This window comes from Mustela lutreola, chromosome 13, assembly GCF_030435805.1.
Source record: "Mustela lutreola isolate mMusLut2 chromosome 13, mMusLut2.pri, whole genome shotgun sequence".
NCBI classification, from domain to species: domain Eukaryota; kingdom Metazoa; phylum Chordata; class Mammalia; order Carnivora; family Mustelidae; genus Mustela; species Mustela lutreola.
In genome coordinates, this window is record NC_081302.1 from 33,130,590 (window position 1) to 33,157,851 (window position 27,262).

The window sequence follows — 27,262 nt, forward strand, 5'->3', positions numbered from 1 at the left end:
GCTAGCTTGGAACCTTCATTCAGTAGATAAAATGGAAAGTGAGAATAGTATACTTAATATCCAGAAAAAAGAATTACATTAATGATGTTTAGAAAATCATTTTCTGGGGTGCCTGGGTGGCTCAGTGGGTTAAGCTGCTGCCTTCGGCTCAGGTCATGATCTCAGGGTCCTGGGATCGAGCCCCGCATTGGGCTCTCTGCTCAGCGGGGAGCCTGCTTCCCCCTCTCTCTTTGTCTGCCTGTCTGCCTACTTGTGATCTGTCAAATAAATAAATAAAATTTAAAAAAAAAAAGAAAAGAAAAGAAAAAGAAAATCATTTTCCTTTTCGAGCACCTGTATTGCTCAGTCGGTTAAGTATCCAAGTCTTGATTTTGGCTCCGGTCATGACCTCAGGGTGGTCGTGGGATCAAGCTCCTTGTTGGGCTCCATGCTCAGGGAAGAGTTGGCTTGAGATTCTGTCTTTCCTTTCCCTCTGCCCTTCCCCCAGCTTGCTTGCATGCTGTCTCTAAAAAAATAAACAAGGAAGTGCCATTTTCTTTTTCAATAAGGAAAAAAAATGTAGCAATGGGGAAAATACGTAAGTTAGGCTTTAAGGTGATTGACTTTTCGGTCCTAAGGTGGTTTCTTTATTTTTGCTCCAGATTCAGATTTTAAATGAAATTTTATAGAGCTCCTAATTCTCTGCCATCCATTTTAAAAAATTTACTTGTTTTGTTTCACCACTAAATAGAATCTTGATAATCCACATACCTTCTCGTGTTGATACGGCCTTTCCTATTTTATTCTTTTCTCCAATCTTTTTCTTTCCAGGCTCTTAAAGCATGTACATTCTTGGCCTAATGAGAAAGTTTATACTTAGAAATTGCCATAAATGGCATGCCTCAGAACTTATCTTGAAACTGCTCAATATCTGTTACAGTTGGAGCCAAGAAAGACTGGTTATGAATGTCTTGCGAGTGTTTTAGGGTTTTCATAACCATGTTATGTTGCCTAGAATATAGTTCAAGAATTTTTGGAGAACCTTATTTTTATATCATATTACTCTATCTTTGAGATAAAATCTAGTGGCAGAATCGTCAATTTTGTTTACTGGATCGAGGCGTTTCTCAAGTTTCAGGCCTCTTTTTATTTTTTTATAACAAAATTTATTCCTTCAAGTTTGACCCAGGCAATGCTTCTCAGACTTCAATTTTTTCTCACTTTAAAAAAAACAGATCATTTTAATCTATTTGTAATAGTTCTTATTCTAGTGGTTTCTAATCATCTTTGAATTTTGATACTAATTATTCTGATTAATCAGTGTTTTCCATTGCTTTCTCATCTAGGATATGTATGAATTAAGTCAAATATAATTAATCTAGTTTTGAGACTTTACACAATACCTTTTGACATATGCAGGTATACTTGTATACAAAAGCAGTTTTCCGAATTCACTGTTTCCAGTAAGTAGACTATGTACCATGTGATATGCTTGATAGCATCTTCCAGATTCAAGGACTATAATTGTACCAGAGTTGGCTCCCTGGACGTCCTTAAAATTCTTGGAAAGCGGGGCACCTGGGTGGCTCAGTGGGTTAAAGCCTCTGCCTTCGGCTCAGGTCATGATCTCAGGGTCCTGGGATAGAGCTCCTCATCAGGCTCTCTGCTCCACAGGGAGCCTGCTTCCTCCTCTCTCTCTGCCTGCCTCTCTGCCTACTTGTGATCTGTCTCTGCCAAAGAAATAAATAAAAATCTTAAAAAAAAAAAAAAATCTTGGAAAGCAAAGGTTGTTAGCACATAGGAGTTTAGAGAGAAAAGAGTATCTGTACCAAACCCCTCTGTGCTTGATGAGCAGCTGAGCCTGGGCAGTGAAGGGACAAGCCCAAAGTCTACCCCTCCAGTTCAGAAGACTCTGAGCTGCAGAGGTGGGTAGCATGCCTTGCCCTGTTTCTGAGATAAAAACTAACAAGTACCTTAGCTTCTTCACTCTAAAATTATACTTCCATGCCTCATAGGGAAGATGTGTCTAATGAGTTAACCTTAAAACAACTTCATTTACTTAGAGAAAGAAAGAATTATGTGCCAATGAAACAGGTAACAAAAAAATGGTGGCTAAACCTTTTCCTGTCAGTGTTTTGCTAACCACTAGCTAATGATATATTGTCTCAAGCCTCAGTTTCCTCATTAGAGAAATGACACTAAAATTAATGCCTAGTTATTAATGCTTAGTTTTTCTAGCATTTACCAGCTATGAAAATAAATGCCACGTAAATAAGTAAAAACACAAACCAAGCGTGTCATTGACCATTTACAGACTTAGATTATTACATATAAAACTCTTCCATATTTTTGTTATTCCATGTAAAAAAATAGACTATTCCATGTGAATTTTTATGTCTATTCCATTTATGTTCAAACAAGTTTCTCCAGAGGCAAAAAAATAAATGGGGGAGAGGGGGCATTAGCTACATGGATACACATACTTGCATATATACATATACAGAAGGAGAGACTTTTCAACTTGACCTAAAATGTTGGACAGTTTTTTTATGTGAAATGTTTTAGCTGAACATCAAGTTTTATAGATAAATATCTTGCACTTTCATAAATATATATGATAATTTTATTTAATTATCATTACTGGTGGTTATCCTGATTTTACTAGCCTCACTTTGCATATTTAGTCAAAACCTCTCTGAAACATGATATATCAAAAAAGAAATCATGGGGTCCCACTATTGTGAGAGTAATAGTTGCTGGGGTGCCTCAATTCTGATGATTTTCATCACTCTTCATCTCAGTAAGTAAGCCACACCCTGCCTGGGTGTTAGCAGCTGAATTGTGCCCCGCCCCAGATTCACATGAAGAGGCTTTATACCCGGTATAGTCATCTATTTGGAGTCATGTATTTGGAGATGGGACTTTTAAGGAGATAATTAAGGTAAAATCCGTTTGTAAGGGTAGAGCCCTAACCCAGTAAGACAGATGCCCCTAGAAGAGAAAGAGACATGAAGGGATCTGAGTAGACAAAAGAAAGGCCATGTGGGGACACAGAGAGAAGGCAACCGTCTGGAAGCCAAAGAGACAGGCCACAGGAGATCAGTACCTTGATGTGGAACTTCCAGCTTCCACAATGATGAGAAAATACATTTCTGTTGCATAAGCCATCCAGTCTTTGGTATCTTGTTATGGAGCCCAGGCTGACTAACACACTAGGTGACCATAAAATCCAAACCCTTTTATGACCCCTGATCCTTCCAGCTTCCTCTGTTTTCACTTCCACTAACATACTCTCTAAGCTCCATGAGAACTCGGTCCCTAACAGCTGATTTTCTTCCAACATTCATCTCTCTCCGGCCATTCACGAGATAGGTCCAATTGGTCGGCAACTTGTGCAACCAGCAGGTGACAACACATGCTAGCAGAAAATAAGGGAGGAAACTACAACCCTCTTTGTAAAAACCTCTTACCGTTCTCCTTACCCGATTGCCTCGCTTTATGTTTTACTCCTGCCACACCTGCCTGACAAGACCCCAAAGCTGAATTGATAGGACTGTCTCATTTCTCCACTCAAACACCCATTCCGACACCTATTCCAGCTGAAGAAACTCAAACAAGTTTAATTTGGTATCAACCACAGATTCCTGCTGCCTCTGTTTCTGTTCAATTTCCTTTCCCATTTTCCTCAATCTCAAACATTTCACTTCCTCCTCCAGACTCCCTTAAGTGTCATCATTGTCTGCAGGCTTCAGCGAAGGGCTCTGCTTCCCAGCTTCCCTGGGAAGCCCGGGGCCTCTAGATTTGCTTTCCCCATCCCCTCCGAAGGGCCAAACTTCTCCATTTGTTCCGCCTGCTAGAAGGTATGTTTCTTTTTTTCTTTTCTTTTCTTTTCTTTTTTTCTTTTTTTTTTTAATTTAATTTCTTTTCGGGGCGCCTGGGTGGCTCAGTGGGTTAAAGCCTCTGCCTTTGGCTCAGGTCATGATCCCCGGGTCCTGGGATCGAGGCCGGCATCGGGCTCTCTGCTCTGCAGAGAGCCTGCTTCCTCCTCTCTCTCTGCCTGCCTTTCTGCCTACTTGTGATCTCTGTCTGTCAAATAAATAAATAAAATCTTTTTTAAAAAAATTAATTTCTTTTCAGTGTAACAGAATCCATTGTTTATGCACCACACCCAGTGCTCCATGCAACCCCTCCATAATACCCACCACCTGGTTCCCCCAACCTCCCACCCCCCGCCCCTTCAAAACCCTCAGATTGTTTTTCAGAGTCCACAGTCTCTCGTGGTTCATCTCTCCCTCCAATTTCCCTCAACTCCCTTCTTAGAGGGTATGTTTCTGAGTTATTCCCCTCCTTTCTTGCAAACTTGTAAACTATCTTGGTCTTATCCTGCCTCCAATAAGCGTTTTTATTCCCCATTCATAAAACAAACAAGCAAAACCAAACAACAACAACAAACACCTCCACCCTGCCACTACTTCCAGCAACCATTCCATTCTTTCCTTTCCCACACAGCCAGGTTCTGCAGAAAACAGCTGCGTCTGAACTTCTGACGCCCACCCTACATTCACTGCACCTTCCGCTACAACTTGGCCTCAGCACTACCCTGCTCCTAAGCAGCGGTCAGCAAACTTTTTCTGTAAAGACCCAGATGGTAAATATTTTTGGTTTTGCAGATCAGACGGTTTGTGTGGCAACTACTCAGCTTTGTTGTTACAGTATGAAAACTGACACAGACAATACATAAGCAAATGATATTAGATACATTTCAATAAAACTTTTTATCACTGAAATCTGAATGTAATATAATGTCAGTGGAGAGCAAAATAGTATTGTACTTTGGATTATTTTATAAGCAACTGAAAATACAAAACATTCTTACCTTATCAACCACGCACAAACAGGTGGCTGGCCAGATTTGGCCCGCAGGCAATCTTCAAACTCATGTACTAAACCTGTTCTTTCCAGCATTACCAATCATCTCCATATTACATTCAAACCAATGGGTATTTATACTATCCTAAACTCAGTAGACTTTTTTTTTTACAGACAGAGATCAGAAGTAGGCAGAGAGAGAGGAGGAAGCAGGTTCTCCTCGGAGCGGACAGCCCGATGCGGGGCTCAATCCCAGGACCCTGGGATTATCACCTGAGCCGAAGGCAGAGGCTTTAACCCACTGAGCCACCCAGGCACCCCCTGTCTGGACATTTTTTTCTGTTTTCCTTCCTGGTCCCCTCTACTCCAGCTACCCCTTAAATGTCAGTGTCCCCAGGTCCCCAGGCTCACACGTCACCTCCTTTTTCTGTACATCATGCATGTTCTCACTGGGGGACCTCATCCGCAGCCATGGCCTCAACATACCCATGTCTTCCCAGTGTGCCAGCCCATCTGTGATCCTTGATTTCCCTCTGAGCCCCCCACACAGACATGACAGACATTTCTCTTCAGGGATCCCAGAAGCATTCAAATGTATCTTTTATATATCTATATCTATAAAGTATCTATATATCTCTATCTATATATCTATATACATAAAGTATTTTCCACCCATGAACAAACAACTGTTCATCCACTTTTCAGGACTAAAAAAGCACAAATTGTTCTACCTAGAGGTTTCCATATTTTCTCTTTCCCTCCCTCTCACTCTCTCTCTCTCCACATACTCAGACCCACACACACACTCACTCCCTCACAAGGACTATTAAGTCTGTCTCCTTAATTGTTCTTCTATCCGTTAACCATCTCTAGCTCCACCTTAGTGGAGGTCCTGATGGTTTCTGTCCTGGAGTACTATGCTAGACAGCCACACGGGTTATTCTTTATTTCCCATCATCCTCCCATTTCAAGATACTTTCTCTACCCTTCTCTATGCCCCGAGAGACCAACCTAGAATTACTGCAACTTCCAGCGTCCCTGCTCTCTGGCTTCCCATTGGGTTCATTCCCCCGTAATAGGCATAGGGCATTAAGAGCTTCCTGCTCTTGTGGTCCCCTGGGTGCTTTACCATCCTTAGCCCTGTCTGTACCCTGTAAATAGTCCTTCGGTAATCTCTCTTCAGTTAAGCCCTTTGAAAGTGTCATCTGCTTCTTGCCAACTGAAATACAAACTAACTGGCGTTCCTAGTTCCAATCCATCCCCACCCATTCCATGCTACCACTAATACAGCTGAGTCACAAATCTGATTACAGTTCCTCAGTGACCTGCAGTGGTTCTCAAGTTCAAGCCCATATCCCTTAGCTTAGCTCACAAAACCGCCATGATTTGATAATATCTGTCAATGCAGTCTTACCTGCTCTTTCCTCCCATAAACCAAAAACTACTTGCTGTCTCCCCATCAAGCCACGCTCCCCATTCCTCCTTTCCTTTCCGTTCTGTTTTCCTAATGGAACTCTTCACTTTCTCTCTTTAGCTCACCAACTCCTACTTCAAAATTCAGCTCACATGTCTCCTCTTGTAGAGTCTTCCAGTCTCGTTTAGATGCTCACCAATGTATTATATACCTGTTGTATTTGTATCAGACTTCAGCAGTAATTGTGGATTAATGTTGTCTCCCCACCGGTATAAGACATTTTGAGGGCAAGGAACATGACTTATTTTGTTGATCCTAGCTACAAAGCAGAGAACCTTTGGTACTCCTCATCCTTGTTCTTAACCACAAATTAGAAAGAGTCCTCTTTTTTCTCTGTCCTTTTTGCTCACTGTGAGGAATGTTCCTAAATATCCTAAATATGCTTAGTATTATTCTTCATAATGGCAAAATGATCATGAGTCTCTCACCCCAGACTGGAGTCTGAGAGCTACTAGTAAAAGGATGTCTCTGGAGGTCATATTCTCTGCAGCTATTCCTTCTCTTGGAACAGATAGCTTGGCTCCTCCAAGGCACGTGGCTGAGGACAGAGTCTGAGAAGACCAGGAACACATTCGCAACAGAGCTGAGCAGGCCAGACATACACTAGTAACATATTTCCCGGTTGCCAGCCTTGGGAATTTTACAGAGTATTAGTTTGCATGTGTATTTACTTGAGAGTCAAGTTCTTAAGAGAAAGTAGGCACGAGACTCTTGAGAAGACCCTGATTCAGTCACCCCTGTCATCATCTTAGTCCTTCTCCGCACTCTGAAGTTTAAGAGAACAAGATGAAAAGAGAGATAAAGGCCAATGGACAAACTGACAGAGAAAGAGAGAGGTGGTGTGGTGTGATAGTATCATATCCTGAATGACCGATCTACTTGCTAAAATGTTCCCTTTTTTATAAGGAGAGCCCTTGCCCCTACATCAGAAGTCACCCCAGTCCGCAGGGATGGTTGCGCAGGTGGTGCAGGGACTCTGACCGTCGAGTCCATCGCTTTCACTCAGTCCCTGCAAGATCCTCACCCCCTGAAATCTTGCACGTGGTTTTGGTCTGTAAATCACCATGGTAATGAGCACTACATAAATAACTCATAGAGTTCAATAGAAAGAAAAAAAACTAACAATGAACATGAATAATGAGGAAGTAAGGGCTTTGTGCACTAGTTCCAATTAAACTGCTCACAATAAATAAACACACTTTCGCTTTCTTGAATCTGTGGGTGCTGGCTTTCTTTGCCTAGAGAGAATAAAGACCAAATAAGTAATAGAGAGGAAACTGGATTTATTGATTCACATATAGTTTAAAAATAGGAAAGGTGGCTTGAACATTAACGGGAAATGAGAGCCAGTCACGCAGTGATACTGTGCACCTTCAATCAAAACAAGCTAAAGAAGAACAGATTTTTAAAAAAAAATTTTTTAAAGAAAAAAAAAGTCTCCCAACAGGTTAGAGTTAAATATAAAAGTATTGACTAAAGTGGAGCTGAACATGCATAAGAAACGGTTAACAATGCTTTGTAAGTTCAGCCATGACAGTATCCGTGTAAGAAAAGTCTGCCTTTCAATATTTTGGCAATAGCTTGATAAGGAGCCAACAGGAGTTTTCACACAGCACCTTAAAAGCCTGTCTTATCCTTGGGGTTTCTTCAGCCAATGAAAGTTTGTCATGATGATGTAATGCTCCTGAGTTGTGTTTCAGCACCGAGTATGTGGTCACCGGATATCATGCCTGAGATATAGGTAAGTTTCTGGATCAAATCTTTCTTTCCAGCCTGTTCCCCTGCTTAAACTAATTTCAGCAGAGATCATTTGTTTCTCATCTAGTTTACTATCTCTGAACCATTTTTTTAAATGTGGGCTAGGGTTATTATAGAATTGTAAAGACAGCTGGTAAACAAAATGATGGGATCTAAGAGTCAATTTTCCTCTGTGATTAGTATGAAGGCTTTTACTCCCCAGCAATTTATCATCACCTCAGAGGGGAAGAGCAGCGATCAGGGTTATGCTTTATTTGTTAAGGGAGTTCTAGTCCTTTAACAAACAAGTTTTACTAGAAAGACATTTTCAGGGAGATGGAAAGATTTCTTTTTAAGGATTCACACTGAATTTGATTTATATTATTAAGTGAGCCCCCACTGAACTGTAAGCAGGGAACAAAGTTTCAATGTTTATTCTAAATAGGGAATATATAGAGATTCTGCCTCCACAGAGGTTAAACCCTACAAGAGAGATAGAGAGACAGCATGCTCTTTGTTTTCTGTTTTTAATTAAATCAAAAACAATTTACAAAGAAAAAAAAAAAAACCCTAAAAATTGGAAGATCTTTAGTGACCTATAGTTATATGAAGCTCAATAGAAAAATAAATCAATATGAATTAATAAGCTAATTCTGATACATGGATGTGTATCAGATGCTTTTATATGTAAGAACCATTTTTAAATTTGGAGTTATTTTGAAAATTGGAGCAAGGTAACCAGCACAACCAATGGCTGTGTACCTCTTTCTTTTCTGTCCATGATACCCTCTGCAAATGTGGAGATTTTTAAGGCGCTCTTATTGATTCCAGTCAAACTGTGTATATTCAAGCAACTTGAGTCACAGAAAACAATTATGCAGATAATTTAAGAATTTTTGAAAAATCAAGAATGCTACTGGGAAAAGAGAATGAGTCAGGGGGAGGGGACTGCAGGGAAGGGAGGAGTTTAACAACATGTCACCAATAACACTGATTGAATTATCCAAGTAGTCATCTTTCCCTTTCCTTCTGATCATATAGATATAGACTCTGAGAAGAGCATCTCCGTTAAGAGTGGGAATAAAATTATCTTCAGCAATGAGGAAAAACAGAAAATGTTAAGTGTTACAGACTTTCTAACAGGAGAAAGATGTTTTTCTTCTTTTGTAGAACTTGGTATCTGATGGGTGTTGATGCATGTATCTTTTACTAAAAACTTTTCAACTTTCTAACTTAAAAACTACTCTGCTCTGCCCTCGGCTGAGTTCCTACACTACACATCCCTTGCCACTGCATCTTCATTTACTTTGCTTCCAAAGAGTGAGGTCATCTCTCTACCATACTTCCTAAATGGTTAATAGATGCTCACCCCTTGCATAAAATTATCCTCCTCTTTTTTGTTCCACAGCTAATTCATTTTTCTCTAAAGCGTTTGGTACTACAAAGTAAACCTTGTAGAAATTCTTTAAAGTGTATCAGTCAGCATAATAGAAACATTACTCACTTTCCTTTTTTAGCCATAATTTTCCATAACATTGCTTTGGTGCAGTGCTTGGTACCAACGCTTGGGACTTAGATAAAATCTCCCCATTTCCGTCGCATTCTATGCTTTGTTTCTTGCACCATAAATTCTGCACAGGGAGCCAACACGGTTATAAGAAGGGGTAAAAGTCCTGTGCTAGAATCGAATGAATGAATGAGAGGTGCTCTAGAATGACTGAGGGAAAGAGAAAACATTTCCAAGAAAGGGAAACAGTATGGATAAGGTAGAGAATGATGAGAACGCCAGGAGGGATGACCTAGTTTCTGATACAGGATGCCTTTGGCTTTGGGGCCTTGGTCTGTGCTGAAATCCTGGGCCTTTATCACAGAGCTTTGGTGTAGCACGTTGTAGCTCATTAAGCTTGGGTTCCCAATTCTCACAGCACCCAGCTGGAAGCAGAAAGGACATACGTGTGGATTAAAGCACAACTCATTAGTCTGCCAGCCAGGACTTCGGAGAGGCCTAGAAGGAATCCGCTTGGGGTTCTGCTTGATCTAGGAAACCTCTTTGATCCTTACTCTATGATGCAACTATGCAGAAAAGTGCAGGAATTTTTTAAGTTCTTTTTTTACGAGGAAGATACTGCTTAAGAAATAACCTCAGGACATGATCCGACCACAGATGGGGACCAATAAATCACCTTTGTGATTTATTCTGTGGACAGAGCAGGCCTTGGAAAAGACAATCCAGGGTAGATCTCTTTGTATGCATAAGGTCAGAAGGTTACAGTCCAATTCCAGCTTTTCTGAAATCAGAAGGTTATATCAGCCCAAAAGACAGCCTAGAGGATTTGTAAGTTCATGAAGTCTGGTAACCCAGAAAATAAGATTCTGGTAACCCAGAAAATAAAGTTTCTATCCCTAAAGAGCTTTCAGTTTTCCTTGATTTGGTAAGTCTTAAAGAATACTACTCTGATCGATTAAGCACAGAGAAGTAGAAGTCTGTGGTAAAAAGAGGATGGCCACACACGCCCATGTGCCAAAGATAGTCCCAGTATATGCCCCTTATCTCGATATAATTATCCATAACACTTCTGTTCATTTTCAGAAGTTCCTGGTTTGTCACTCACAAATGATGAACCATTGAAAGAATTTAAATGTGAGCTAAAGGAGGATCATTAATCCAGGCAAGAAATTCTGAGGCCCCGACCCAAGGCAGTGGTCATGGTGATAGGGAGGAGCAAACAGTGTCCATTTCCCCTTTTAGAAACGGTACCCCCTCCCCCTCTGGGAGATTTTCTCCCCTCCCTTTGTGAGGTGTCTCTGTGCGTCAGTCAAGGGCCCTCACAGGCCACAGGATGGGCATGGCCAATGCGGACATGGACACTCTCCTGGAACTTCGTGCCTTAGGCAGAGTGATGAAATGAGAGAAGGGGAAGCAGTTGAGCAGGGACAATGCCAGTAAGCAGGTCCTACTCCAGAGACCTCCCCCCCAACCCCCCCCCCCCCCGCCTCCAAAAAACACCAACCCCTGTCATCTCCGGGTCAGCTCTTGGGCCTTCCTTTCAGTGTGTGAGTTCCCCAGTAGACTTCCCACAAACATCTTTTTGGTTCACATCTGCCAGAGTTCCAGTTCTGCCGCTCACAAGAAGCCCCACGCAGGTAACAATTGTCAGCGTGCTCCAGGTCCATATGGAGGAAAAGCAAGGCTATAACACTCACCAACGAGCACTTTTCTTTTCATGCCGTGTCTGAGCCATGACTTTTGTAAGGCAACTTCCTACTGTCTTCTCCCTCTACCCCTTTCATACAGTTCGTCAGATGCTGTATCTACTTCGCAGCTAATTTTCCAAACATCAAGTATGAATATATCCACAGCAGTGGAGTTTGCTTGGTTCAAAGACAATTCTTGCTGTTGGATTTGAAGGTCTGGCTTCTGTGGCTGAGAGTCCAGGATTTGTTCCTTGCCTCTTGTGGTGGTTCCAGTACTACAGGGGGGTGAGGGCAGAGTGGGGGAAGGGTGGAGGTTGCAAAAGTCTAAGTAAGACTTAAAACAAAACAAAACCAAACCGAAACAGACTCCACAAACAGACCTTTTCCGGGAGGTTACTTGTCAATGGACTGAGCGCGCGTGTGAAACCGGAAGTGTTTATTTTGGTCTTGTTCTCCTTTAAACCATTCGAGGCACGTCGTGTTGTCACAGCTAGAAGGTGCTGGGCAGGGACCCAGCCCGGGCTGCACACGCTGGCTTCAGGTGGGGGGCAGGGGAGAGGGGGCAAAGGGAAAACTGGGGAGGGCAAGACCATCCCCTGCGATTGGCTGGATTTTGATGCAGCATATACTCCAAGGTCCTGAAATATGGTCTGCAGGAAGTCTCCACAGATGCACTCCGCTGCAGTTCTTGAAAGGCAGGAACAAATTTAAACTGGGTTTTGTAAAAACAAATGACATCATTCCTGCATACTCTGAAAAGCTGCAGCCCCAGTGGAACATTTTCCCATTTTCCCCTTTGCTCTTTATGTGTCTGACGGCGGGGCTTCAGGTTTTTATGCTGCACGTTTAACTGGCTAAATCTTGCAGGGAATAACCTTTCATCACTTGCCTCTAAAAATAATAAAATCCAAGAAGAAAATATAGAGGCATGTAAAAGTTCATTTAAACTCACGTTTAATCTCCATGTGGATGTTATCTAGAGACGTGACAGCACATGGGAAGAATTCTAGTGATTTGAAAGAAACAATAACAAAATGCTGTATTGGGGACTGTCATCATGGAAATTATGGCACTGATTTATTTTGGGTGGCCTTCACTGTACAGTGTTCGGCAGTGGTGGTGGGGAGGACGAGGATTTCCATTTACGGATTTTTCTGGGTTTGCATTGTTAGCTGCAAATGTAATCAGGGATCTGTTGTAGTTAAGATGGTCACTGAAGAACTATATTGAAATGCTGTTTTAGATGTGCTGTACTTCGATACAGAATTCCACAAAATAGAAAAGATATGCGAATCTGAAAGGTTTTTGGTTTTTGTTGTTGTTTTTTTAATGCAGCAGATCTAGCTGACTTTCAAAATGTTGTGTTAGAAGCTAGACACCTGATAATGCAATATTGAATCTTGGACAGATCAAAATATGGTGGAAGTTTTCTCATCAAGAAAACATTTGTTTAATCACTGTCCTTAATCAAAGGATGGCCCAGGAAGTCCTCTATTTGTCAGTGTCCGTCCTGTATGAGCATCTGGACGGACACATACACAGTGACAGCCCACCAAGGCTCAAAGCCTACCTGGTTTTCTCAGTCCCATCCCTGAATCCCAGACCTAACTGTTCACCTTCCTAAAACCAGTTTCCACACCTAATTCTAGAAACTGCTTTTCTTTATTAACTGGACTATGAAAATCTTCTCAGTTTAATTTTCTTCAACATTGTTATTAGATGGCAAACAAAAGTGAATTTCAAACCACAAGGATGAATTTTATATGAAAAACTATATCAGATATCTTCTGAACTGACATATGTACCTAAAACCTTAAAATTCTCAGTGACATATTCAGGAAACAGAGGCAAGATGATGCCTGCCTTTCTTTCTGAAATGAAAGCAGTGTGGAGATAACCTTAAAGAGAAATGAAGAAACAAGTTCATATGTCCATCCTTGACTTCCCCCCTAAACATTGACTTTACATTTCTGGTTCTGCAAAGTTCCTTTGACCTTCAAACCCTAGAGGTCATCTTTGAAAACCCCACTTCTGTTCATCCCATTATGAATTAAGTACTGGCTACTGCTTAGACCCAAAGAAAGTCATATGCCAGCAATTATGAACAATATCTAAAATAAATATATATTTACTGGTTAAGAAATGCAAGGCATTGGATTAAGTAAACATGTCTTTGTTATCAAGGATGAGATCATTGGTTTATTTTCATTGCCCTTCTCTTCAAAATTGCCCTCTCATTCTGAGAGAAAATTTTTAAAAATATTTTTCTAGATGATTTTCTCCATTCTCTTATCTGAAATTGTTTCCACTTGGAAAAGATGCCCAACTAGATCTTCTTATGGAACTAAACATGATTTTCTCTTGCTATAACCCCTTTTTTCCATTAGAAACACTTTTTATATGTGGGAAGCCTGCTTTATCCTTCCCAGTTTGAGAAAAGAGGAGAGAACTTCCCAGCACCTCCTTCTGAACTTCTAGCTCTCTTCTTTTTTTCTTACTTTGTCTTTTACCTCCCTGAACTGTTGGAGCTGAGGAAACAGAAATAGAAGCTTGGGATTGGAATGGTTGCTTGAACCCTCCCTTGAACCTTAAAAAAAAATTTTTTTAATTTTTAAGTAGAAAAGAGGAAAACTACATAACGATTTCTAAATTCTACTCACTCTGCTTGAATTCTTCCCATGGCATGCACATGTTGAATGATTTACACCAAAACTGTTTATGGAATTTTCTTTCAAAAAATACCTACAGGCACTTAAAACTTCAAGTTTAATTTAAAAAAAAAAAAAAAAAGGTGGGGAAGGGGAGTATTAAGAGATGTAAAGAAATCTAAATTCAATTATCTTTGGCTGATAATTGCTGTGTAACCTAAGACAAGTTTATATTATTGTAAAAATGCAATGGAAATTCTACCATTTATTAAATTTGCCCAAAATTTGGTAGAAACAAATCCCATAATAATTGTATATATCCACTCCAATTTATACGGCAAGCAAATAAAAAGGAGTTGTGAAACGCATGCATGGGATACAAGGACAGAAAATCACAGCAAAGCACGAGCCCAATTGCTTTTGCTCAGAACATTCTGATGGCTTCCCATTTCTTTTAGAGAAAGCCCAGAATTGCAGAGGTCAAGGTTCTGCACTCTGCTCCTTCCGGCCTGACCACAACGTTTCCCCCTCCCCTCATGTGCTCAATTTCAGCCACACTCAACTCCTCACTGTTTATTAGACAGTCCAAACATATGTCAACTTCAGAATCTTCGCAGACACAAATTCCTGTGCCTGGGACAATGTCCCTCGAGATGGACATGTGCTAGCTCCTGTGTTGCCTTCAGAGTTCTGCTCAAAGGCCATGGTTTCCAGGAGACTTTCCCTGACCACAGTATATAAAATAGCAGCCTTCTCTATCATTCATCAGTACTTGCTACTTCCAATATCCTTGATCCCCTGTAGCCCTCTTTACTTTTTCCAGAGCACATATAAACATCTGACATTCTCTGTGGTTTTTTTTTTTTTTTTTTTTAATTTGTTTATTGTCTGCCTTCCCCCACTGGAAGGAAAACTCCATTAGGGCATGGGCTGGGCTTTGTTGCCCAGGGTCTACAACAATACCCATCACAAAGAAGGGGCTCAGCAAATATGTGCTGAATAAATGAATGAAGAATTAATGAATGTCTGATTTTTAAATCCTAACATAATTCCATATCTCTAAGACCTCTATATTGTTATGTCTTCACAGAAAAATTATTCTCCTTGTTCCCAAATCCTACATCACTGAAGTTGAAATTAGATGTATTTAACATTAAAATATAAACCCAAAGGTTTTTTTTAATTTGAAAATTGTACATTAATATCAGTGACCCTCTTTCAAATATAATCCTCTTCTGTTCTTTCACTATTTTACATACTGCCTTCTCTCTTCTGCCCTTGTTTAAAAATTAATGGAAATAGTAGTACTCACTGGTTTTTCCAGTGACCCCTTACACAGTAATTTCCTTAGTTGGTTCAAATCTGTGTTTCTTTTGGCTCCAGCACAGAAAGTTCTCTCACACCTTCTCTTCATTCTTAATATTTTTCCCACTCTTGTCCATGTCCCCGGAGCCCTTGAAACCATGAAGTTTCAATAATTTTTTAAATTTTTCTAATTTCTGCTTGCAATGCTCTTACCCTTACCCATTGCATTGTCATCTCCTTCCTGCTAGAACTCTGTTCTGTGAGGTTACTCCAACTGTAATCTTTAGACAAATACAGTGGACTGAGTGGACCCTTATGAAAGTGAATTCTCATGAAACAATGAGCAAAGGAATCCCTGACTTGGGTGAGTCATGTAAGAGATGTGCTTTGAAACAAGCTGGCTCATTACCTTCCTTAACAATAATAGGTTGCAAAACAGAAGTGTGTTAAATACTGAGCTAAAGGATAACCTGTTTTTTCCTGTGCTTCTGCATTCTTAAAGGCTTTTTACTGTTGTGCATAAAACTCCTTTTTTATAGAGCTCTAAACTTTAAAAGAATTTAGGACATTATATTTTCCATCTTCTACAATTTCACAAACTACCACTTGCTGGTAAAATCCTGCCATGCTAGCTTCTCTTCTTTTCCCTATTCCTAATTCCCATGTGGGTCTGAAATCTGAACATAAGCTTTGCTGTCCAATAGAACTTTCTGCAATGATGGAAATGTCTTAGAACCACACTGTTCGAAACAGTAACCACTAGCCCCATGTGGCTATTGAGAGTTTGAAACCTGACTAATGCAATAGAGGAACTGAAGCGTTAATTTTCAGAAGGGTATCATTAATGAAGATAAATCTCCCCCAACAAAAATGGAGAGTAGATAAACTCCATCTATATCTCCGTGTAGTCTACATCTATATCCAAATGTCATATCCTTATCTTCTCTTGGTCACACACTTTATTATTCCCAGTGTTTTTCAGGCAAATTTCCTAGAAAAGTAAAACTGGAAAAGTACTTTGACAGTCAACTCTCAGGTATCTGTAGTGAGAGAGTAATGTTTATCAATATTACAATGAAACTTGGGCTTCGTGTTAACTTTGGTTTTGAATCTTGTACAGTGACTCTGCTACTACAATAGTTGAATTATACTTAATTTTGTTACTTTTACCCACACTGCATGGTACTTTTAGGTCATGATTTCCAGATGTAAGATTCAGAATAGAAAGAGAAAGTGACCTAGAGATTTTGATAACCTAAATTCTGAAATATCAGTGTTTCATTACATAGAATCTAAATACTCCCATTTCTGTCAATGCACTATTACCTGTGATTAAAACTGAACAGTGTTCTTAGCAATACTGTGGGGAAAAGATGAAATTTCAGGCTGCTCCAAATGACTTCACTCAACTTAAAATGTGTTTATGATACTATATAAAATTCCTTTGATTCTTAAATTTTTCAATCTTTGTAATTATAGAAATCTCTCTATATCATGAGCATTACCAAAGTTTAACTTGTCTTTGCTTCTAAGTTACCAAAACTTATCTTTGTATGTATATAATGGACTCCTCCCTTTAATCTTTTTTTTTAATTTGCGTACAGTTGGCACACAATGTTACATTAGTTTCAGGTATCCCTCTTAGTAATTTAACAAGTTTATACATCATGCTATTGTCACAAGTGTAGCTACATCTGTCACCATATAATGCTATTACAATATCATCTACTGTATTTCCTATGCTGTGCCTTTCATTCTTTTGTCTTATTCATTCCATAACTGGAAGCCATATCTCCCGCCCCCTCTTCACCCATTTTGTCCAATCCCCTGCCACTTTGGCAACCATCAGTTTGTTCTCTGAATTTATAGGTCTGATTCTGCTTTTCGTTTGTTTATTCGTTTGTAGTTTTGGGTTTTTTTTTGTTTTGGGGGGGCTTTTTGGATTTTATTTATTTATTTGTTAGAGAGAGAGAGAGAGCGCGCAAGCACAAGCAGACAAAGTGGCAGGCAGAGGCAGAGGGAGAGGCAGGATCCCTGCCGGGCAAGGAGCCCAATGTGGGATGCTGGGATCATGACCTGAGCCGAAGGCAGCTGCTTAACCAACTGAGCCACCCAGGCGTCCCTTTTTGGGGTTTTTTTTAATTCCACTTACGAGTGGCATCATGTGACACTTGTCTTTCTCAGTATGACTTATTTCACTTAGCATAACACCCTCTAGGTCCATCCATGCTGTCTCAGTTGACACAATCTAATCCTTTTAATGGCTATATAATATTCCTGTGTGTGTGTGTGTGTGTGTGTGTGTGCGTGTGTGTGTGTGTGTGTTTGTACCACAGTTTCCTTAGCATTCACCTATTGATGGACACTTAGGTTACTTCCATGTCTAGGCTATTGTAAATAACACAGCAATAAACATAGAGGTGCCTGTATTTTTTTTGAATTAACGTTTTCATTTTCTTTCAGTAAATACCCAATTGTATGACTCATTTTTTATTACTCTCTAGACATCATGCCTTCACAGAGTTGCTCTAATGGTGCCATATCAGTGAGTAGGATGTTAACCTATAGCCAGACAAAATATTTCAAAACCTAGGGAAAAAATACTTACCCACAGCTCCATAGGGTTTATTCTGCAGAACACTATTTTTGAGATATTCCCTGACCTGAACAAAACAAATAAAAAAGACAGAAACTTCATTATACCAGGAAAATTAGAATACACATTGACATATTAAAGATTCTGAGAAGTCCAGTAGCAAAGAAACCTATTGATTGTTTTTTAGATTCGGTGTTTCCTCGTGAATTTGGACTTAAAACACTTTGTTTTCTCACCTGACATCTCTGAATAGCCCATAAAACTAATGTTCCAGAGAATACACTTTGAGAAATCCTGTCTCAGCATTAGGATACCCCTGGTATCAATTTCTTGTTTCCAGATATTCTGGTGTATTCCAGGTCTAGATACATTCACCATATTCAGAAACCTTCTTGATTCTATAGACTCTTGATTTGAGAGGGCTTCCCGGAGAGGTAGATAGATGATAGGTAGATATAAATAGATAAAGAGTCCCCAATGAGAACTCCTCTAACAGTTTGTAGTTGCTTTGCCAAGAGGCTTCTAACATATTTGGAATCACAATTGCTCAAGTCAGAAATTTGTCATTAATTGCAGACGCAATTAGCTTTATGATGATTCCTTGTAAGTAAGCTCTTGTAGACAAGATTTCCCCCACTGAAAATACCTGAAGGGTCTGTTACAAATAGCAGTTCCCAGGACCAGATAACACGCAGTAGTTTGCATGATTTGCCTTAGTTTTAGCTTGATTTCTTGGAGACTACAGGAATGAACTCTCCTACATGACTCAGTTAAGGAAATTATCTGTGTAAGGATTGCCCATGAAACTGCTATGAGGTAAAAATGAAAAATATCTCTAAAAGTCAGAAAAACATCATTTAAATCGTCTTCCCTCAGGAACAACATGACTTAGTGGCTTTTTCCAAACAAATACAAAGTAAAAAGGGAAGGATTTACATGATGTCCAGATTTCAGAATTCTACAGTTCTGAGATATGCTTTATCTACCTAATAACTACTCTCTCCAAACCACTTTAATATGTGAGTCTCACAGAGAGTGCCTTTATCTGCTTCACAGATTCTTCTCTAGTAAGGATCCCTAGCCGTGCTTTTAATCTATATTTAAGAAATTGAAGCCAGGCTATGGCAGTGGATCACATGAGATAGTACTGTATAAAAAATGAACTTTGGAGTCAGAAACACATAGGTTGACAAATTCTGACTCTAACAGCCATCAACTGTATGACCACTGGAGTCTATTTAACTTTTCTGAATGTCATTTTCTCCATCTGTGAAATGGGTGATTTGGCACCTACAAAAAAAGATAGTTGGGGGAATCGAATGAGATAGTGGATGTAAAGCATTTAGAACAAAGTCTTGAAAATAGTAAAATGTATCAAAAAATGGGGACTATTACTCTAAGCTGTTATTTTTGTCTAGGAAAACTTTCTGAATTATTTTTTCTCTATCTATAGCCTCTAGAATATAACATTCAAACATCCATTTTTTTTAAGCTGCATATCCCATGGATTCTATTCCTTTATTCAACAAATGCTCTGGTCACTAAGGATCAGGAAATAAGACAAAGTCCTGAACTGTGGTACAAATCATAGCGGCACATCACAGCAAGTATATTATGAGAGAGGCGTGATCACAGTGGTGTAGGATGACAAGAAGGGTGTAGAAAACTCTGCCCAAGTGTGGGTTGGTCTTTTTAGGGAAGAAAGGAGAGGATTTATGCCCTGAAAAACCAAGGGAATTTGCCTGGTGGTGGAGAATGTGCAGGGTCTTCCAAGAGATGTATCAGGAACTGACATGTCCAGTGGGTCTAGATGTCCATATGTGGCTTTAGGATAAGGGAAGACAAAAAAAAAAAAAAAAAAAAACAAGGTTCAAGGGTATCTATATAAGATGTTGGAGAAGGCAGAATTGGTCAGACTAGACAGAAAGGGGAGAAAAAAGTAATTAAGTTATTACACATCTACTATGGTTGACATTGTACCAGATGCTTTATCTATACCTTGGCATCTAAATCAAGTGACAACACTCTGAGATATGTAGTATTATCTCTGGTGTGCAGGTGAGGAAAGAGTGGCTTTCAGAAGTTAAATGAGTTGCCCAAAGTTATATAAAAAGAAATTGAAGGAACTTGGCTTCCAGCCCAGGTTTGTCAGATGACAAGAGTCCATGCCAACCTCTATTTTAAACAAGGGGAACCAGCAGGGGTCTTCAATCAAGGAAGAAATCTCATCAAAAAAAATTTTTTGAAAAGAAAGTATGGTGACAGAATATAAAATGATGGGCTGGAGGGAGATAAGTCTGGGGATTGGGAGATAAATTCAAGGTTATCACAGCTTTGAGGGAGAAAGATGAGCAAAGACCCTGAGAGCCAGCCCATGTGCAGGTGGAGAGAGAAACAGTTCTTAGAGAGACTCAGAGAGGTTTGGATAACAATTGGATGTGAGTATACCTCAGAATAAAATCTCCAAACCCAGACATGATAGAATGTATGTGGGGGAGAAGTGTGGGCTTCATTAAAATTCATTAAGATGCTTTATGTTAATTTGGAAGAGCAGAACCAAACACGTGGCATTGTGTCATCTAAACCTGTGCTGCTCAGAGTATGGCCCACAACCAGCACCTAGATGTACCCAGGAAATGACAAATTTCAGGCCCCACCCAGGACATTCTGAAACAATCTACATTTAATGAGATCTCTAAGTCAAAGAAAAACTACCATAGGAAAACTAAAATTATGGGTAATAGAGGAGGAAGGGGTCAGAGAAGAGAGGCAATTTTCTGTAATCTATAATTTTTATAATCTATAATCTCTCAAAAACATTCTGGCTAGCAATGATTTAATTTCATATTACTTTTATTATGTTAAGAAGTTTCTAGAAGAGGGGTGCCTATGTGGCTCAGAGGGTTAAAGCCTCTGCCTTGGGCTCAGATCAGGATCCCAGGATCCTGGGATTGAGCCCCACATGGCAACAGGCTATCTGCTCAGCAGGGAGCCTGCTTCCCCCTCTCTGCCTGCCTCTCTGCCTACTTGTGATCTCTGTCTGTCAAATAAGTAAATAAAATCTTAAAAAAAAAAAAAAAGTTTCTAGAAGAAACAGCAACAGGTGCTGACATAACCAAGATGTAAAAGGCAGATGCTCCTTCAAATTTGGTGTTTTATAAAAGACTGCCAAATGCAAGCTGTAACCGAATGATTAAGTAGCATTTGATGTGCTTTGATGTGCTCATTTGGAATGTCAGCAGGGCTAATGCTTCCATAAGCTCTATGCTGTCTCATAATGTCCTTCAGTTACCAGGAAAGTAGAAATCCAAAAGAGAGTCTACTTTATCATCATGATTGCCTGAGAAGGGGACAGAACAGAAAGATATTGAAGTATTTTCTGAACATTCAATTTGTTCATTCAATACATATGTGAATTAATGTGTGTGTAGGTATGTAAGGTCTTGAACACTGTCCTGAATTTACTATTCTGCTTTCTAATTTCTGTTGATCCAAAGTCCCAAGATTGGACCCAACAATTCATGAGAATCAGATCCAAAACATGTACGTTCATAGTAGGAGTTTCTAGGGGAAAAACAATGATAGACTTGGAAGGGTTATACCAGCTAAAACTCTCCACCTGAGATTTGACCTCAGATCTCTTCTAGACCTCTGGCCCAGTGATTTACACCAGACTCACCCCCCTTCCCCTTCACTTCCTCTACCCTAATGAGCATTGGCACCCTTTGCATAAAGAACACCAGGGCTATATATTCTCATTGTCTTATAATTTGATCCTTTAGATGTGATGGGGAAATTGAAATACTTCTTCTTGGCTCAATAGGATAATGTATGTATCTTAAATTGTGTTATGAGGCAGGCAGTAGTGTTCAGATCCCCTCTCTGGTCAGAACACCCACATTCCTGTGATGGCAGTGTCCTGAAAAACTCATGGTTCCCATTGCTGTTTTCATCAACATCATTTTTCATTAACTAAGAGTGTGAGACCCTGCTATGCCCAGACACTGTACTAGGCTCTGGGGGCACAGAGGGGAACAAAGCCACTGCTCACATGAACCTGACATTCAAGTGAGCTAAATAGATAATGAACAAATAAAAAATAAAACCATAAAGTAACATCTAGTAGTGATAAGTGACAATGAAAAAACATAATATGATAATATGATATACTGGGAAAGAGCCATAGGGATGCTGCTAAGTCAGATTTCTCCTGGGAGGTGATCTCTAAGCCGAGATCTGGGTCAAGAGGTAGACCTGAGAACAGTTCCAGGCAAGAGGACATGCAAAGACCAGGCATTTTGGGCAGAAGCCCATTAGGAATGTTTGGGCAGTGGCGAGGTCAACACGGCTGAGGCAGAGTGAGAATGAGGAAGAGGAAAAGGAAATAGTCAGCCGGATGCCAGACCGTGCAGGTCGTCAAGGGACCTCGAGGGTCACAATAAGTTCACAACCTCACACAAACAAATCGTTCATTTACTGAGACAGGCACTACACTAATAAAACATACACATTACTCAGTCTGATCATTACAATAATCCTGCCTATGGCTGTCATCATTATCCCTCAAGAAGACTGAGATTTGGAGAGATTAATTAGTACGGTCACATGGCTACGAACTGTTGGAGCTGGGATTTGAACCCAGCTCTGTCTGACACCGGAGGCCATCCTACTTTTCATAATGCTGTTATTATAGATAATTGGAATCAAAATTTACTTGCAGCTTCTTGGCGGAAATACTGTTGCAGTTCAAGTATATTGCTATGGCTCTAGGTCCCTCTAACTTTAGTAGAAGGGTGAAATTATAATCTCCATTCTTCAGCACAATCCAATGTTATTTTGGGTCATATTTTTCATGCTCTCGACACAGTAAGATTTTCATTGAATGTGCAAAGGTTCACAATAATTTTGTATAAGAATTGAAGGTATAAAATAAATCAAATTTTTATACCATCTAGTTAAGCCCACATTAGACTGAGCAGATAATAAGCCATGCTACACAGCAGGGAAAACATTTCCACTTCAAAAATATTCATGGGGGGGCACCTGGGTGGCTCAGTGGGTTGGGGCCTCTGCCTTTGGCTCAGGTCATGATCCCAGGGTCCTGGGATCGAGCCCCACATTGGGCTCTCTGCTCTGCAGGGAGCCTGCTTCCTCCTCTCTGTCTCTCTCTCTGCCTGCCTCTCTGCCTACTTGTGATCTCTATCTGTCAAATAAATAAATCAAATATTTAAAAAAAAAACAAAAAACAAAACAAAACAAAAAATAAAACAATATTTCATGGGACCCCTGGGTGGCTCAGTGGGTTAAGTCTCTGTCTTCGGCTCAGCTCATGATCTCAGAGTCCTAGGATCCACCCACATTGGGCTCTCTGCTCAGCGGGGAGCCTTCTCCCCACTTTCTATTCTCTCTGCCTGCCTCTCTGCCTACTTGTTATCTCTGTCTGTCAAATAAATAAATAAAATCTTAAAAAAAAAAATTTCATGTTAGCTCCTGAATTTGAGATATGGATGTTCAAAATATTTGGTACTTTCTACTTCTTCCTAATTTACATCATCTTTGCTAATTTGAGTACCTGCTTTCCCAAAAGTATGTCACAATACACATGTCCCCTCACAGAGGTCTGTTCCATACACACCCATCCTTTCTCATGCCATCCTTCCGCCTAAGAACCCTTTCTAGTCTCTTACTACCCATGAAAATCTGGCTGTTTCTTTCCAACTGTACATTCTGCTTCACCAACTGACCATAGATGGCTAGATTCTGTCCTCTAAGCCTTGGAGGACCTGACTTTGCCCACTCACCTCCTCAGATAAGAACACCAGCACTTGGTTCTTGCCCCCACCCCCCCAACCACCAACCACACTAGTCTCTCCTCCTGACCAGACTGTTTCTTACACTATCTTCAGTGGGTTCAATAATTCCTAACTCACGCACAACTGATTTATCTGTCATCTTCGCTATAAGGTAGTATCATTTTCAAATCTGTTTACAGGAAAAGCTCTAGAATCTGAGAAGTCTAAGGCACACATTTTAATGACATGAAAACCTAATTTAAAAAGTAAAATCTACTTAGGACAAAAATAAACCAAGTAACTTTTCTTTCCTCTAATGCCTTGTGTCCTACAAACGGGTACATTTTAGAGCTAGCTCTTTTTAAGAAAGTTCTGCTCAGTGGGGCACTAAGTTGTCTAATAAATGGAATAATTCTGTTTTCCAGTAAGCCATTGATAACAATATTAAGCTTAGTGTAATTGTTGTAGGAACACTTTAATAAAAGTTCTGCTCAGGTGGGTATTTTTTTAAACAAAAATCAGACATTTATTATGCTGCTTTTACACCGCAAATGGACCTATTATCGGAGGGCATGTAAGTCAGCTCTGAACCATCACAGGCTTTTTTTTTATTATTTGTTTTCAGGATAACAGTGTTTAAAATTCTCTCCAACAATTTGGTGGATTAATGTATTCTCCAACAATTTGTTGAACTGCAGGAGCTGAAAAATTCTGGGCTTGTAAAGAAACTGCAGTGTCTAAAACTCTCCAGAAGCACTCAGAATGACAGGGCTCTTGACCAATAAAATGTGAGATTCAAGGAACACATTGTCACGACTCAGCAAATAATAAGGAGCAGGTATAAGTATGACATCACTGAAAAACCTTCTCATTGGCGGTCCCGCTTTGTGCTGGCTACTGTTCTATTTGTGGAAGCAGCAGCCTTATTCAAATTAACCTTTTCACGCAGAGGGGAGGAGGAAGGTGGTGAGTAATACACTGCAGTCTTTTCCCTGAAGGTGATGTGCTCTCAAATTCGCTTTACATTGCCTTTGAGCAGGCAAAATAAAAATAAATTCAGCTGTGGCAGTGTTTCACAGGGATAATAGCTGCTTGAATTAGATCAGGTCAGTGAAAAGGAATGGAATAGAAGCTGTTGCAGAGTTAAAACAAATTTCCGAATTTTCCCTTTGCTTTTATTCCTACCCACAGTCCCCCCACCACCACCACCACGCCCCCCCCCCCGCCGCCGCCCCACCACCCTGTTATTATTTCTCCATGCCTCATTCTTGGACTCAGTTGCTGTATAGATCAGACTCAGTATCCCTCCAATCAGCCATTGGAGGGAGGGATTTCTTTGAACACTAACACCTCCTCCCTGTGCCATAGGGGTCTTGCAGACAGGTCAGATTAACGGATGGTTTTCTGGCATTGTACTAATACTCAGGAGTCTGCAGCTGATGAGATAATTTAATCACATTTACTGTAGTCTGTGAGGAACTGTCATTCTCTATCCTGTTGCTGTTATATAATACAGGGCCTCCAGCCATATCAATGATACACAGGAGAGCCCACGCATTTTTAACTCTTAGTCCTCGGCTTTAACTCAGGAGAGCGCCAATGGAGGGGGCATTTCACGGATCTATTCCCCTTCTAGGGCTGGCTCCTGGTACTTCGCACAACTGTGCTTAAATATAGTGCTTCCGGTCTTTGGCCTTATGTGATTTTATGTCTTCAAACTTCAGTCTCTGTCTTGTCATCTGCAAAGATCATTCAGGATATAAACCATGTAAAATTTTGAATCTGGCTTTAAAGAAATTAGCTTTAGTCGTTTCTCGCTTCCACTATTTATATTTTATTCCCTTCCCTCGTCACCCCTTCCTTCCTACCTCAGAATGCCTCTACTTGCCAAAGACAAAAAAAAAGGTGGCAAAAGTCTACAGAAAACTCACAGTCAGCCTATGATCTCCACCATGATACCGGGTGTCCTACTCTGTTTGGGCTCCTATAACAAAATACCACAGACTGGGGGACTTATAAACAACAGACATTTTAGGCACCTGGGTGGCTCAGTGGATTAAAGCCTCTGCCTTTGGCTCAGGTCATGATCCCAGGGTCCTAGGATCAAGCCCCGCATCAGGACTTTCTGCTCTGCGGGGAGCCTGCTTCCCCCCTCTCTTTCTCTGCCTGCCTGAGTACTTGTGATCTCTGTCAAATAAAGAAGTAAATTTTTTTTAAAACCTTATAAACAACAGACATTTACTTTGCGCAGTCGTGGAAGCTAGAAGTCTGAGACCAGGGTGAGGTGAGCGTCCTTTTCAGGTGCAGATTTCTCCTGGTATCCTCACAGGAGGGAAGGGACTAGGGCTCTCTGCAGGGTCTTTCATAAAGGCACGAATCCTAACTACCAGGGCTCCACCCTCATGACTTAATTCCCTTTCACAAAAACCCACCTCCCAATACCGTCAACTCCGGGGGGTTGGGATTTCAGCATATGAATTTGGAGAGAACATAAACCTCAGACCCTGTCAGGAGGTCAGGGTTTTCCGTCTGTATTTTCCGTCAGAGAAAGGTCTGTCCATGCATAGAGCTAGCTGTCTCTCCTCCAAACTCAGGACTCCCTGCTGCACCACCACTCTGTGTCCTTAAAGAGGCGTCAACCTCTGAGATCTTAGTGGCTCCCCAGTTACTCCACTAAGAATACCAGTAACCCTGTCACCAAACGTTAATGACAATGTCACCCGGATGACCCTACATGGTGCTTTCCCATTTGGTCTCTTTCCACTTGCCTTGGCTCTCCATCTTAGAGTTCTCTTAATAAATTTATTCAGGTGTTGTAGCAGTTCCTGGGTTCTGAACAAAACGATACGGATTCGGAAAATAGTGGCTTGTGTGAGGAAGGTTAAGGGCACTAGGTTTGCATCACGGCTGAATAAATAATGCAGGAGGAGGTGGAACACAGAGGAACTCCGGGATGCTCGTTGGCGGCGGGGAGCAGGTGTGTGCTGGGGTGATGAGCGAAGCCCAGGCGGGGAGGACCGGGCCTAGGCCGCCCGCGTCAATGCCACGCTCACGACCCGGCCCTGCCCTGCCCAAACCCTGCGGGTTCTCCGCCATAATCACCCCACTGCTCAGCTCGTTCATGGCTAGCTGCCGACGTCCCAGGAACCAGGTGTCTGGCGCGGGTTTTAGCACAGCTCTCTGTATGTCGCCGAAACCCACCAGTCTGGCGTGCCCAGCTTTCCATATTTTGACTTGTTGCAATTTTCCCTGCCTAAGCACAGACCTTCCTTTGAAATGAGACCTTTCCGTGGCCTACCTTGGCAAACGGGATCTTGGAGAGGAGCTCAGAGGCTGCTGACTTGACCTGGCGCACCGGGCACTTTCAGCTCATTATGCCTGAATGCTGCATTGTTCCCGCGCTGAATGAAGTTTTAGAAAATGACTTTCAGATGTTAGATTCCCATTCTGGTGCTGTCTAACCACCACCACCACCCCGCCCCGCCCTACCTCTTGCCGTTTATAATCTCGTAAAACTCATCATCTTTGTTTGGCTCTGGACAAAAATGAAAAGACTCGTAAAATAGCATTGTAGATGAGAGGGGGACTGACACCAATTTGAAATGCTTCAGCTTAAGACCACTACCAAAATAATAATCATTGCCCTTCCACTGTACTTACCTTTTTT

General features: G+C 40.8%; 1 long non-coding RNA gene across 1 annotated transcript; it reads right to left on the reverse strand.

Moving 5' to 3' along the window:
- Positions 1–299: 299 nt before the first annotated feature.
- LOC131814053 (uncharacterized) lies at positions 300–26,992 on the reverse strand. The gene is made up of 3 exons (XR_009347107.1): positions 26,894–26,992; positions 17,816–17,870; positions 300–505 (listed from the first exon to the last, which is right to left on the reverse strand). It is a non-coding gene; the product is annotated as an uncharacterized LOC131814053 (long non-coding RNA).
- Between the last annotated feature and the right edge of the window lie 270 nt (positions 26,993–27,262).